The following is a 15947-nucleotide window of genomic DNA, read 5'->3' as shown; positions in this document are numbered from 1 at the left end:
TTTCAATGAGATCACCCCTCATTCTTCGAAACTTTAAGGAATACAGGCCCAGTTTCAGTCCCACCATCCCAGGGATTAGTCTGGTGACCCTCTGTTTCACTCCCTCTATGGCAAGTATATCCTTCCTTAGATGAGGAGACCAAACTAAACAAAATACTCCAGCGCGGTTTCACCAAGGCTCTATACAATTGCAACAAGACATCTTTACTCCCGTACTCAAGACCCCTCGTGTGAAGGCCAACATACCATTTGCCTTCCTAATTGATTGCTGCACCTGCACAAGAGCTTTTAGTGTCTCATGAACAAGGACACCCAGGTCCCTTTGGGCATCAACACTTCGCAACCTCTCACCATTTAAGAAATACTCTGTCTTTCTGTTTATTCCACCAAAGTGGAGAACTTCACACTTATTCACATTATATTCCATCTGCCATGTTCTTTCCCATTCACTTAGCCTCTCCAGGTTCCCTGGAAGCCTCTCTGCATCATTCTCACAGCTCACACTTCACCTAGCTTTATGTCATCTGCAAACTTGGAAATATTACATTTAGTCCCCACATCCAAATCATTTATTTCGGTTGTTAACAGCTGTGGCTCCAACACTGATCCTTGCAGTACCCCAATAGTAACAGCCTGCCATCCTGAGGAGGACCCGTTATTCCTGCTCTCTGTTTTCGGTCTGTTAACCAATTATCAATCCACACCAGTATATTATCCCCAATCCTATGTGCTCTAATTTTGTTTACTCACCTCCTGTGTGGGACATTACCAAAGCATCCACTGGTTCTCCTTTATCTGTTCTACAGGTAACATCCTCAAAAAACTCAAGGGGTTTTTTCAAGCCTGTTTTCCTTTTCATAAATCTATGTTGACTCTGCCCAATCATATCATTATTTTCTAACTGTCTAGTTATCACATCCTTTATAATTGGTGTATTCTTCTCCATGCTGCTATTGTACACCGATGGGGGTGTTCACCTGTATATCAGAGCTGACGACAAGCTGTTCATCTTGGCAAGACTCCAGTTGGACGTAGAGACTTGGACGTAGAGACTCCACTTTCCATCACTTTGGAGGTTGTCAACAGTTCACATACCTTGGATCAACAATCACCAGCAATCTGTCCCTTGATGCTGAAATCAGCACCAGGATTGCCAATGCTGCAGCTGTCATGTCAAAGTTGAGAAGATGGGTGTGAACCGACAGCAAACTGACCGAAAATACAAAACTCCATGTGTACCAGGCTTGTGTTCTCAGCACCCTCCTTTATAGTAGAGAAGCATCAACAACTGATACAAGCCAAGAAAAGCAGCTGAACAGCTTCCACCTCCACTGCCTCAGATGGATATTGGGCATCTCCTGGCAGGACAGAGTGCCGAATGAGGAAGTACACCAGCGTGCAGGGATCCGCAGCATGTTTGCCCTTTTGAGTCAGAGGCGGCTCTGTTGACTGGGCCAAATGAATGACAGTCACATTGCCAAATACATGCTCTGTGGTGAGCTTGCGATAAGCACAAGACCAACAGGTCAGGGAAAAAATCAAGTCATTTGGAGAGGTTTGAGTTAATTAAGGAGAGTGGGCATGGATTTATAAATGGAAGTTCATGCTTGATGAATCTAACTGCATTTTTTGATAAACTATCTGAGAAAGTTGATGAAGGGAATGCAGTGGATGTTGTTTATATGGATTTTACAAAAGCATTTTATAAAGTACCACATAAAAGGGTGGTTAACAAAATTGAGGTTCATGGATTAGGAGGGTCAGTGTCCATTTGGATAGGAAATTGGTTTAAGGGCAGAAAACAGCGAGTCATATGAAATGGTTCTTGGTCAGACCGGAGGATAGTCGACAGTGGTGTTCCCCAAGGGTCAGTGCTAGAACCATTGCTTTTTTTTGCTACAGATTAATGACTTGGATCTTGGAATATCGAGTAGAATCTCAAAATATGCCGATGACACCAAACTTGGAGGAGTGGCAAACAGTGAGGATGATATGAACTGCCTGAAACAGGATAGTTATCCGCTAGTCGGATGGGCAGACAGGTGGCAGATGGAATTTAATAGTGACAAGTGTGAGGTGATGCATTTTAGCAGAAGAAATAGGGAGAGGCAATATATACTCAATGCTACAGTTCTGAAGAGTGTGCTGGAATAGAGGGACCTGGAGTACATGTCCATCATTCTTTGAAGTTGGCAAGACATATTGCGAGAGTGGTTAGCAAAGCATGTGGGATCTTGGGCTTTATAAATAGAGACATTGAGTACAAAAGCAGGGTTGTTATGCTGAACTCTGGTTAGGCCCCAATTGGAGTGTTGCATCCAGATCTGCTCACCAATCTTTAGAAAGGATGTGCGGATTCTTGAGAGGGTGCAGAGGAGATTTACCAGAATAGTTCCAGGGATGGAGGGTTTTAGTTTCAAGGTTAGGTTAGAAAAACAGGGTTTTTTCTGGCTGTCTCAAAGGAGATTGAGGGGAGAATGGATAGAGGTGTCGAAGGCTATGACAGTTTTAGATAAGTTGGCAAGGAAAAATTGTTCCCATTAACTATTGGTACAAGGACTAGGGGATTCAGATTGAAGGTTTTGCACAAGAGACGCAGGGGGAATGTGCGGAAGAGCTTTTTTACACAGTGATTGGTAATGATCTGTAACTCGCTGCCCCCGAGGGTGGAGGAAGTGGAGACAATCGTTGGTTACAAAAGGAATTTCGATGGGCATTTGAAGGAAATAAATTTACAGGGCTAGGGGGATCGAGCAGACGAGTGGGACTGACTGGATCGCTCCATGGAGAGCTGGCCTGTACTTGATGGAGCGAATGGCCTCCTTCTATACCACAAATGACCCAATGACTCGATGAGTCTATGTCACTCTCAGAATCAAGACAACAGAGTGACAGATTTAACACAACATTATAACATATGTTTGGTTTGACAAATTCAATAATAACTCGTCTCCACTCCTAGTATTTCTAAATCCCACACATTCACTACAATGTCAACAATTATTTCCTGTTGTGTCTCTCTCACAGTTGCAAACTTCACGATATTGGAGTGAGGTGACATCTACTGGCGGGAAGCAAGAACTGCAATCAAGCAGCAGAAACTCCACAGTCTGTCAGGGTTAAAGAAACATTGCAATATGAGGAAATAGTGAAGGGGTTTGATCGGGTTGATGGAAACATGATTCCACTTGTGGTATTGTATGAAGCAAGGGCCGGATATATAAAATTGTCATTAATAAAAGAAATGAGGACTTCATGAAAAATGCATTTGCTTAGAGAATGGTTATAGAGATATACAGCACTGATATAGGCCCTTTGGCCCACTGAGTCTGCACTGACCATCAACCACCCATTTATACTAATCCTATGTTAACCCAGAAATCCCTACCACATCCCCACATTTCTCCTATCACCTACCCTGGGGCCAATTTACAACAGTCAATTTATCTATCAACCCACAAGTCTTTCGTTGTGGGAGGAAACCAGAGTACCTTGTGGAAGCCCACATAAACAACTTGCAAACTCCACACAGGCAGTATACAGAACTGAATTGGGGTCATTGAAGTTGTGAAGCTACAGTGCTCACCAGTGCACCACCCTTAGAATGTGGATAGAGTAAAAAGTGAGATTGGATGGACAGAAGCAGTCTGAAAAGATGGCTCAAAAAAAAGGTGAAAACCCTGAAATGTTAACTCTGTTTCTCTCTCCACAGATGCTGTCAGAGGTGCTGAGTATTTCCAGCACTTTCTGTTTTTATTTCAGCTTTGTAGGATATTGTTTTGATCTGAAAAAAATGCATGATCGGCTGTGGGTGCCAGTGAAATTCCACAGGAGCGAATAAAAACCATGCCAAAGGTGGCTCGTTGATCTAGGGGTATGATTCTCGCTTTGGGTATATAAGTGATTATTATGTGAGAGGTCCTGGGTTCAAATCCCAGACGAGCCCTTCTCTGTTGCCATTTTTAGTTTAAGGTCATCGATTGCTTTCAGCCTTCCAGAAAGCGGAATCGATTTCCAAACTGAGCCTGCTTGAGGACCGGGGAACTGGATTCAAAGAGCTTGTCGACAAAATTGAAATGAACAAAATATACAGATTGTCAAGTGGGAATATAAGGTTGCAACAGTAACTAAAGGCCTGCTCGGGTCAGCAAATGAAACCCGACCCAAGCCTGACAGCACCACATCCGACCTGGTCCGAGTCCTTTCATTTTTTTCCCGTGCCCGAACTGACCACCAGAATGTTCAGTTAAACTTGCTTCCGTTTTTCACTTTTTAAGCTTGTGCAGGTAAGGCAACAAAAACTGTAACTGGACTTGAAAGGTTGTTTAAATGTGCATTAAGATTAGAGCTACGTACCGGAGTTGATGAGCTGAAGATTGTTACCATAGAAGTTAGTGATTGTGAGGTCACTAGTTAAAGAGAAACTCATGGAGTTGTGCCCAGGCAGGTTGTCCCACACTGTATTGATTAAAATATTGCCCAAAGGCTAGAAAATATCATTATACATTCCCTAGACTCCTGCTTTACAGGTTGAAATACTTTCTGCAAGTTTATCCAGAAAGCAGCTGAGATGCAGAGACCAGGAAGGTCTTGAGTGATTAATTATTATAAAATATACATTCTTATATTAAAGAGATTGTGCTCTACCTTCGATGGAATCGCTCACTGCAGACTGGTGCGGAGTGTTTCCCGCCTTGACGTCCTGGCTGTCACTGGATCTTGAGTCCAGGCCTCTGGATTACTGGTCCAGTAATCTTTGAAATTTCTCCCTTGATCTAATATTTTAATCTGGTAAGTCAGATTTTACAAAAAAAAAATTAAATGATTTAAGACTGCTTCATGTTCAGCAGTGCCAAATGAATAAAGAAATTCAAATATATTCAAAATTATATATCAACTATTAAATACTAATGCCCAGCTTTGAATACAAAAATGCCTCTAATTGTGTTCTGGTCTGGAATGGAATTCTTCAGTGTTTCTGTTTAGCTTGGATTGACTCATCGATTTTCTTGTTTTTCACTTTGTCGATGCCTTTGAATAATTGTGGATCCTTCTTCAGGGAGTCTTCTTTCACCAGGTAGTTCTGACCTCTGATGATGTTGATCGTAATCAGCTTCAATTTGCTGATAGTTTTGGAAGTGAGCAGATTTCCTTTGCTTGAGTTTACAACATGGAACTTAGTCTGACGTGTGGACCCATGGGAGGATTTGAAAGCTGCCCTTGCATTGGAGCATACAGTTGCATCCATCCAAACAGAGGTACAGTAGAAGTGACATATTCAGTTCAGTCTGTCGATCATGGGGCTTTCAATCTCAGGGTTGTGAGTTTGAGCGCCATTTAGTTTTTCCATTTTTTAGGCTTCATTAGCAGAGAGTACAAGGAGTGTTTGAAATGAAATTCAACAACAGTATGAGAAACGCTCTCTTTCATTCGGGACTCTTAACTCTCTGCAGCATCTCGCTGTGAAAGATTGAACTTTATCTCATTTCTTTTTCAGCTGGGAGTCAGTGCGGCTCAGTGGGACTTCTGGCTGTCTCCCACCTCACAATCCATCAGTGCTGAGAAAGCAATGGGAAATATTACTCATGGCTGAGTAAGCAGAGGACACCGATTTAAGGTGAATGGGTAAAGAATCAAAGGCAACATGAGGAAAAACCTTTTTTATGCAGCAAATGGTTAAGATCTGATATGTACTGCCTGAGAGTGTGACGGAGGAAGATTCAACCATAGCTTTCAAAAGGATATATGATAATTATCTGAAGGGAAAAAAAAATCAGCTTTTCATGGAATACATGAGGATGTGGCATGAGCTGAGTTGCTTGTGCAGAGAGGCAGCACAAGCACGATGAGCTGAATCCCTCCTTTTGTGCTGTAAGTATTCTGTGATCTATGATTCTATACAAAGTGAAACCAACACTCACATATGAGAAACTGACAGGTACAGTGTAAACCCCACACTAACAAACCAGCAAATGCCAGGGACAGAGTAAAACCAACAGTCCTAGACATGAAACTGACAGATACTGTGTGAAACCCAAAAATCACTTATCAGGATTTGGCAGTTAATGTGTAAAAACCTCTCTTCAATATCCATCCTGCAAGGTACAAAGAAAATTAGGTACAAACCCAGGCTCATACTTCGAAGACTGAGAGATAAAGAGCAAAACACAGACTCACCTACAAGAGGCTGACAAGTACAGAGAATAAAATAGAGGGGGTGCAGATTCAAAACACATGCATGTAACGGATACTGATAGGGATAGAATCAAACCCTTTCTCACACATGACACGAAAATTGGTGGTGTCGTAAATAGTGAGGAGGAAAGCCTTAGATTACAGGCCAATATAGATCGTCCGAGGCAGAGAATATAAGAGCAGGGAGGTTATGACGGAGCTGCATAAAATGCTAGTTAGGCCACAGCTGGAGTACTGTGTACTGTTCTGGGCACCACACTATAGGAAGGATGTGATTGCACTGGAGAGGGTACAGAAGAGAGTCACCAGGATGTTGCCTGGGCTGGAGCATTTCAGCTATGAAGAGAGACTGAAAAGGCTAGCGTTGTTTTCCTTAGAGCAGAGAAGGCTGAGGGGAGATAAGATTGAGGTTTACAAAATTATGAGGGGCATTGATGGGTTAGATAGGAAGAAACATTTTACCTTAGCGGAGGGGTCAATAACCAGCTGGCATAGATTTAAGGTAAGGGGCAGGAGGTTTAGATGGGATTTGAGGAAAAAAATTTTACCCAGAGGGTGGTTGGAATCTGGAACGCACTCCCTGAAGAGGTGGTAGAGGCCGGAACCCTCACAACATTTAAGAAGTATTTAGATGAGCACTTGAAATGCTACAGCAGACAAGGCTACGGGCCAAATACTGGAAAATGGGATTACAATAGTTAGGTGCTTGATGGCCAGCACAGACACAGTGGGCTGAAGGGCCTGTTTCTGTACTGTATAACTCTATGACTCTATATCAGAAACTGATAGATCTGGGCAAAAGCTGATGTTCACATACAAGTTGTTGAAAGATATGTGGTGAAACTCACATTTTTTTTTTATTTCCAAAATATACTTTATTCATAAAAATCTGTAAAAATTACATTCCCAAACAGTTTAAAACAGCATCAAGTCAAAAAATACAAACAGTGCAAAGGTGATCAGTTACCTTCTGTACAATCATGAGTTGCCTCACAACCCTTCCATTTCATTGTCATGCCATATACATTTTTACATTTACATCGCACAAAATTTCTCCGATACAGTTCGAGGGATTTCCCATGGATCCAGCCCCTCAGTTCAGCTTGGTGGGGGGACCTTACACTGTGGTCTTTCCCCATTGAGCCTTTGCTGCGGCTGCCCCAAGCCTTGGTGCGTCCCTCAGCACGTAGTCCTGGACCTTGGAATGTGCCAGTCTGCAACATTCGGTGGTGGACAACTCTTTTCGCTGGAAGACCAGCAAGTTTCAGGCAGACCAAAGGGCGTCTTTCACCGAATTGATAGTCCTCCAGCAGCAGTTGATGTTTGTCTCGGTGTGCGTCCCTGGGAATAGCCCGTAGAGCACAGACTCCTGTGTTCCCGAGCTGCTTGGGATGAAGATCAACAAAAACCACTGCATCTCTTTCCACAAAGTTAACTCACATAGCAATAGCAGAAACAGTCACAAACCAAAAACTGAAACATACAGAGTAAAAACCCACATTCTCACACCAGAAATTCACGGCTACAAAGTGAAACTGACTCTCTCCTCCCAGGCACTGACAGGTACAAAAGAAAACACGCACGAACATACCAGGAAATGAAATGTAGGAAATAAAACCTGATTATCATGTCAGAGATTGGCATTAATGACAGTTGTGGTACCCAGAATGCTCTGCGCTCCAGAATTTGCCTTGTCTCTGATAAGGAGCAGGCGCGGTAGTGCCTGAGCTCCATCTGCAGCTGGAGCGGAATATTCACAAAGTGCAGGGAGACCGCGCCCGTAGCGGGTGCACACAGCTGGAGCAGGGCATCAAGGCCACAATAGGATGGAACAATCCCGTTTGTGTCCCTGCGGGTGGCGGTGAAGCTTTTCCCTGTGAGGCTTCCCGAAACTGCCCGCCAGCAAGGTCAACTGGTCAGAGAGCGTCTGTAAATGGATAGGCATTGGGGATTGAGCAGGGAGCGTCTCTAAATGAATAAGATTTGGGGACTGGGCAAGGAGCCTCTGTAAATGGATAAGAATTGGGGATTTGGCAGGGAGCGTTTTTTTATCCGTTCGTGGGATGTGGGCGTCGCTGGCTCGATCTCAGCTGCAGTAATGTGTCCAGTTCTGGGCACCAGGTTTCAGAAAGGACATCAAAGCTTTTGAGACAGTTCGGAGGAGATTTACGAGAATGATACCAGAGATGAGGGGTTTCAGTTCTCTGGACAGGGTGGTGAAGCTGGGATTGTTGGCCAAAAATGTCAAGGGGAGATGAGGAGAGATCTTTTTACCCAGTAACTGATTCGGATTTGGAATGAATTGTCTGACAGGGTGCTGGAAACAGATTCAATTATAACTTTCATAAAGGAATTGGACAAATATTTCAAAGTGAATTTCTCCAGGACTATGGGGAAATAGGCAGGGGGTTGGACTAATTGCATCATTTTTTTCACAGATTCAGCACAGGCACAAAAGACCGATTGGCCTCCTTCTGTGCTGTATGATTCTATGAAATAGTGACAGTCAGGGCAAGTCTGTATAAGAAGGAGAAATGGAGACAGGTCAGGGAGAGCACATCACCAAAACTGGGGGATACTACATTGGACAGGGAGGGTCGGAGGGGGAGAGAGCATGTACATACAGTCAGAATCAGCACCTTCAGGGGAGGAGAGAGAGAGGAACCAGTGAGTGTAGAACTGAACCCAGCCAGAGTCAACCTGCTGAAACACCAGTGAGTTCACACTGGGGAGAGATCATTTACCTGCTCCGTGTGTGGGAAGGGGTTCACTCAGTCATCCAACCTCACTGAATATCAACTTGTTCACACTGATCAGAGACCTTTTCAATGTCCTGACTGTGAAAAGAGCTTGAAAAGCAGTAATGATCTGCTGAAACACCAACACATTCACTCTGGGGAGAGGCCGTTCCCCTGCCATGTGTGTGGGAAGGGATTCACTCAGTCATTCAATCTGCTGCAACATCAGCAAGTTCACATGTAACTGCAGGGGTTGGATTCTGCTGTTGTTGCTGCTATTCATCACTTTCAGAGACAAAGTTGGGTCTTACTTTATAACCAGTGTAGTCCAGAGCAAAAGCGTCTTCTTAATGTTGAGATAAACGGGAGAAGAAACCGGGAAGTGGCGGCGAGGATGGGGGAGGTGCTGCACCATCACTTTAATGGTGCACCCTCCCTCCCCCGGGATCCTTGCTGCACGTCCGCCAGGCCTGGCGGCTCTGATTGGGGTCGTGAGAGCCCTTGAGACTCGGTGCAGCTGAGGCTGCGCTCACTCCCGCTCAGCTCTGTTGTGATATTTAAAATACGAAAGGCCTGTTGGACTGAGAGCTGATCTGGAATTTAGAAAGCAGCATTACTGGAGGCTCATTGCTGCTCAGCACAATCTCACCCCCGATCCTGGGAATTGTTGATTCTACACCCTGTAGTTCAGTTCTTCACTTAACAAGAGGGGGAGATGTGTGAGCAGAAAAACTGAGCAAATTAAAAAACACAGCTGGACAGATGTGCAACAGGTCAATCCACTGTTACAATAACTCGATCACTGACTCCCTCCTGACAGTAACCAGCCCTTTCACAGAGACTGTGGGTGGCTCTGAAAAGAGACTTTGGTTTATTAGATGACATTTTGGCCGCTTTACTTTTTCTGGGAGCTCTGAGCGCTGGTTTGCTTGGGCAGCAGCAAGGCCTGGATATTAGGCAGCACCCCGCCCTGAGCGATGGTCACGTCTGCCAGCAGCTTGATGAGCTCCTCGTTGTTGCGGACGGCCAGCTGCAGGTGTCTGGGGATGATGCGGGTCTTCATGTTGTCCCGGGCCGCGTTACCGGCCAGCTCGAGGATTTCAGCGGTCAGATACTCGAGCATTTTGCAGCGCCAACATCATCACATTTCCGCAACAAATCCATCTTCGTGCATGCGTGATAAAGCATCATTGGGTATCTAGCCACCCCATCCCCCCACCACTTGGCTGGAGGAAGTGGCTGAATGGGAGATTTTGAAGCTGTAGCTCTCCCCCCTCGGCAACTCACTCCAGGCCTCGACGAATCCCCCCCTCAGCCGCTCGCTCCAGACCTCGCTGCTCCCCCACCCCCCCACTCCCCTGGCCAGTTGTTCCTCGCTTCGCACCACCCCACTCTCTGGCCACTCGCTCCAGGCCGTGCCACTTCCCTCCTCTCAGCCACTCACTCCTACGTCGCCCTGTCACTCCTTGCGGCCCTCCTGCTTCTACAGGTGGTGCCTGGTGAAGAAATGTGGGAGCGAGTGTCACGGCCAGAGCTAGCAGCTGTGGGCTGGGCTGGGACAGGGTGGGGGGTGGGGGTGCGGAGAGCGAACAGCCAGAGTGCGGAATTTCACCAGTAGGGAGGAGGGGGAGAAAGCGAGTTGCAGAGAGGGGGAGAGCGGTCAGTGGGGTGGGAGCTAGTAGCTGCGTTCGGGTGAAGTCAATCCTGGTCAGTTATATAAACAAATCACAATAACGAATTGGCAGCACATTTTATCCTCTGCCCGATTTTCCTTTCCATCGATCGGGGTGCTAATTCACTATCTTCCAATGGAAATTCAATCATAAAATTCCTTTTGTATTTAATAGGATTACTGAAATGTTAAATGGATCTGAGGATGTCAGTTAGTATTAGCAAACGTACCCGAGTGAATTAGCACCCCAATCGATGGAAAGGAAAATCGGGGAATGTAGAGAATGTGCTGCCAATTCGTTATTGAGATTCGTTGAGTAATTCGATTCTGCCCAACACTGAAATTGGCGGCCTTTTTGAATTCAACCTTTCTGCCAGGACGACAATTTAAGCCAATGATTTGCTGTATTTTCTAATTCGAGGCTCGGCAATTGGTTAAGACATGCGAATGGGAAGAGGGTGACCAATCAGAAGTGGGCTCTGGATAGCGCGAGCTCAAACTGCGGGAATTCCAGGTCCCTGAATGAATGAACTGAAACTGATCAGTTTCACAAACCCTGTCAGTTTCAGTGCAGGAAACACCGTCTCGGGGGAAATAACATCACAAGTGGGTCTGGTTCCAGTGACCGATTTAACGGCTGCTGCAAAACTCCCGGATTCCCTCATTGCAGCGAAATCATTTTGAAATTCTAGGAAAACAATGAGTGATTCTGGAGGAGTGATGTGGCTTTTCACTGAGGGCATGTGTCGACTGGGGAAATAACTAACTGTAGAGCCTCGGGCACTGTTTACACAGCCCGTTTAGAAAATCAAATCCACTGCACATCCTTGCTGCAAATGAAATGTCCAATTTGGGGATTCTAGTTTTGTATCTCGAACACAGCACAGATTTATTCCAGGCAGTTCTAAACAGCCTATCCCAGCTCCCGTTTCTAGGTCACTGCTCTCTCTGTGAGGCGGTGGGTGGCTCTTAGAAGAGCCTTTGTTGTGTTTGCAGGAAAGGGTCGAGTTTTTCAGCCGCTGAATCCGTAGAGAGTGCGACCCTGCCGTTTCAGAGCGTACACCACATCCATGGCAGTGACCGTCTTGCGCTTGGCGTGTTCAGTGTAGGTGACCGCATCCCTGATCACATTCTCCAGGAAAACCTTCAACACCCCGCCAGTCTCCTCATAGATCAAACCCGAGATCCGCTTGACCCCGCCACGGCGAGCCAGGCGGCGGATTGCTGGTTTGGTGATGCCCTGGATATTTTCACGAAGCACTTTGCGGTGCCGCTTTGCTCCGTCTTTGCCCAGTCCTTTCCCTCCTTTACCTCTGCCAGACTTTCTTTTATTAATTTCCAAAATATACTTTATTCATAAAAATCTGGAAAAAATAAATACATTACAAAACAGTTCCAAAAAGCACCGAGTCAAACAATACAAAGAGTGCAAAGGAGATCAGTTTCCTTCAATACAGGAGTGAGTTGCCTCACAACCCTTCCATTTCATTGTCATGCCATGTACATTTTACAGCAAACAAATATTTTCTGGCTACAGTTCGAGTGGTTTCCCATGGATCCAGCTCCTCAGTTCAGCGTGGTGAGGGGAGCTTACACTGTGGTCTTTCCACATTGAGCCTTTGCTGCGGCTGCCCCAAGTTTTAGTGCGTCCCTCAGCACGTAGTCCTGGACCTTGGAATGTGCCAGTCTGCAACATTCGGTCATGGACAACTCTTTGCGCTGGAAGACCAGCAAGTTTCGGGCAGACCAAAGAGCGTCTTTCAATGAATTGATAGTCCTCCAGCAGCAGTTGATGTTTATCTCGGTGTGCGTCCCTGGGAACAGCCCATAGAGCACAGACTCCTGTGCTACAGAGCTGCTTGGTATGAACCTCGACAAAAACCACTGCATCTCTTCCACACCTGCTTTGTAAAGACACATTCCAGAAAGAGGTGGGCAACGTCTCTTTTCCACCACAGCCACCTCGAGGGCCGCGTGTGGATGGGGTGAGACTTCGGGTGTGCAGGAAGGAACTGACAGGGAGGGCTCTTCTTGCCATCAGCCAGGCTACAACTTGGTGCTTTTTGAAAGTTCTGGTGATGAGGCATTCTGCCAAATGACTTTGGACTTCTGCTCAGGGGACCATCCGACAGGATCCACCATCTCCTTTTCCCGTAGGGCCTTGAGGATATTCCGTGCAGACCACTGCCTGATGGATTGGTGGTCAAAGGTGTTTTTCCACAGAAATTTTTCCATGAAGGATAGGCAGTACGGCACAGTCCACCTTGATGGAGCATTCCGCGGCAATATGACCAGGCCCATCCTTTGCAACACTGGGGACAGATAGAACCTCAGCACGTAGTGACACTTGAAGTTTGCAAACTGGGGATCTACACACAGCTTGATGCAGCCGCACACAAAGGTAGCCATAAGGATGAAGGCGACGTTGGGTACATTTCTCCCGCCCTTATCCAGAGGTTTGAACATCGTGTCCCTCCGGACTCGGATCATTTTGGATCCCCAGATGAAGCGGAAAATGGCTCAGGTGATCGCCACAGCGCAGGAATGCGGTATGGGCCAGACCTGCACCACGTACAGCAATGTGAGCGCCTCGCACCTGATGACCAGGTTCTTACCCATAATGGAGAAAGATCGCTGCTCCCACATGCTCAGCTTATGTTGTACCCTGGCTACTCGCTCCTTCCAGGTTTTGGTGCACGTCCCAGCCCTACCAAACCATATTCCCAGCACCTTCAGGGAGTCTGACCTAACGGTGAAGGGGACAAAGGATCGGTCAGCCGAGTTCCCAAAGAACATGGCCTCGCTCTTGCCGTGTTTAACATTAGCTCCCAAGGCCATTTCGAGCTGGTCGCAGATGCTCATCACTTTGCGCACAGACAGTGGATCCGAGCATAAAACGGCGACGTCATCCATGTACAGGGAGGTTTTAACCTGAGTGCCTCCGCTGCCTGGGATTGTCACCCCTCTGATGCTCGCATTCTTCCTAATAGACTCAGCAAAGGGTTCAATACTGCAAACAAACAAGACAGGGGAGAGAGGACAGCCCTGTCTGACTCCAGATTGGATCGGGAAACTTTCTGATTCCCACCCATTGATTGAGACTGCACTACTGATGTTTGTGTAGACTAGTTTTATCCAATTGCAGATTCCCTCCCCAAACCCCATTTTGGAATGCACATCCATCATGTAAGTGTGCGATGTCCTGTCAAAAGCCATCTCCTGGTCCAGGCTGATGAGGCAGGTGTCCACCCTCCTGTCCCGTACATAGGTGATCATATCCCTGAGTAGCGCAAAGCTATCAGAGATTGTCCTGCCTGGTATAGTATAGGTCTGATCAGGGTGAATCACCAACTCCAGAGCAGACTTGAATCGACTGGCTATGTCTTTTGACAGAATCTTGTAGTCAGCATTAAGCAGAAATTGGGCCACCAATTTCTGATTTCTGTCCTCTCCCCCTTCTGCTTGTCAATGAGGGTGATGATGCCTTTCCTCATGGATTCTGACATGCTGCCAGCCTGGAGCATACTCTTGTTTACTGGCAGACATGTTGATTCTTTCCTCAAATCAGTGCACAATAAAAGAGACTGATTCTGTCAGGCTCCTTTTTATGCAGGCCACCTGGACCTGGCTGAGAAAGGCAGAGTGAGAGCAGGGAGGGGAAGAGACAAGAGTGAAGATTAAACAGAGAGCTCGATGGAGGAGACACCCAGAGTGACAGACAGAGAGAGAATGGCCCCTCATCTTTCAGCTCCGCCTCCAGTTTCCCCCGGGCTGCCAATTTCAAACCCTTTATTAACAGCAGAACCGAAACCCAGCTCTCCACACAAACCCTTCCAGACTCGGCCTTCATAGTCAAGGCTTTCCAGAAAGCCGGAGCTTTTAAATATGGTCCCGATGCAATTAACACTCAGTAATATTCCCACCAAAACATAGTCCATTCTATACTAAGAAACCTCCTCAGTAACATCACCATTTCCACACACATCAACTTCCAGCAGTTTACCGCACCTTACTGCAGCTGTTTGGGGAATCTCCTGTGTTAAGATTGGAGTTGGAAAGCGGCCTTTACCCGGCAGTGTTATTGTCTCACACTGAATCTGCCAGACATCCTGTTCTCTTTATTGTGAGAGAGACAGCACGGATTTACGAAATGTTCATTTGAAATGATCTCTATTGAGAACGAGCCAGGCCGTGGGACAGGTATTCCAGTGCAAAGAGCTGTCCATGACCGAGTGTTCCGGACTGGCACATTGCAACGTCCAAGACTATGTGCTGTGGGACGGCATTAAAGCTTGGGGAAGCCACCATGGAGACTCAATGGGGAAAGGCTGCAGTCGAAGGCCCTAGTAGGCCACAGTACAGTGAGGGGCTGGAACCCGTGTAAAACCCCTCGGGCTGTTTGCACCAGAGAATGTTTGATGTGTAATGTAAATACTGTAAATATAACCTGTGCAGGCAGGGATAGTGAGATACATCATGTACATTATTGAAGGAAACTGATCTGTATTGTACCTTATGTAATATTAAATTTGAACTGCTTTGCAATGTAATTGCACAAATTATATGAATAAAATACATATTGTGCAAAAGAAAGCAGCTTTCCTGTCAACACACACCTTGTCTCAGGGCACAACCTTCCTGTGATCTTGTCATACCCAACTTCGCTCTGTATCTTCTGACACACACACTTTACAGTCTGTCATTTCCAAAAACAAGCATTCTAAAATCAAAAGACCTTTTGTTTATTTCTCCTTTCTTTTCATTTCTCCTCTATTCTTCTCAATCACTCCCTTCAACAGTCCTATTCAGATCAAGGTGGAATGTGAATCGTGTCACAACTCACCTGACACTATTATTACCCTTCTTTTCTCTTGTCTCATTCAATGGGAAAGTTTTATTCACCAGTCTGTTGCTGTTTTACACTCTTGCCATACCATCTGGTATTGCATCCATCTGAATTCTGTGCTTTCATGGCCTTATATTTCTTTTCCACTTCTGGGTGATTTGTTTTCTTCAGTTTCATTCAACCAGGCTGGACCACAGGGAAGTTTAGAACCTTTGCCTTGGACGGGTCCACGTTGATCCATTGCATTCAGAATCACCTCCTTGAAATAACTCCATAGTACAACTACAGTAACCACACAGCATCTGCTTCAAACACTCCTCCACATTTTATCTGTTCTGACCGTCAACACCTCCAGCTCTTTTGTTTAAGTGGAACCCATCAGGTGTGTATAGGCTCCTTCTATTCTGAAAGCTGTAGCACTGGTTCAGGGAATTCAGCCCTGTTTCTCTACTCGAAAGGATCAGCCATGCTTGATCTGCCTCGTATTTTGCTTTTA

At 45.9% G+C, this 15947-nt stretch overlaps 1 non-coding gene across 1 annotated transcript; it reads left to right on the top strand.

Annotated features, from left to right (window-relative positions):
* Window positions 1-3857: 3857 nt before the first annotated feature.
* On the top strand, window positions 3858-3946 carry trnap-ugg (transfer RNA proline (anticodon UGG)). The gene is given in 2 exon segments: window positions 3858-3893; window positions 3911-3946. It is a non-coding gene; the product is annotated as a tRNA-Pro (tRNA).
* Window positions 3947-15947: the final 12001 nt, after the last annotated feature.

Source organism: Heterodontus francisci, unplaced genomic scaffold, assembly GCF_036365525.1.
Source record: "Heterodontus francisci isolate sHetFra1 unplaced genomic scaffold, sHetFra1.hap1 HAP1_SCAFFOLD_61, whole genome shotgun sequence".
Lineage (NCBI taxonomy): Eukaryota > Metazoa > Chordata > Chondrichthyes > Heterodontiformes > Heterodontidae > Heterodontus > Heterodontus francisci.
This window is presented reverse-complemented; position numbering and strand designations above follow the sequence as displayed.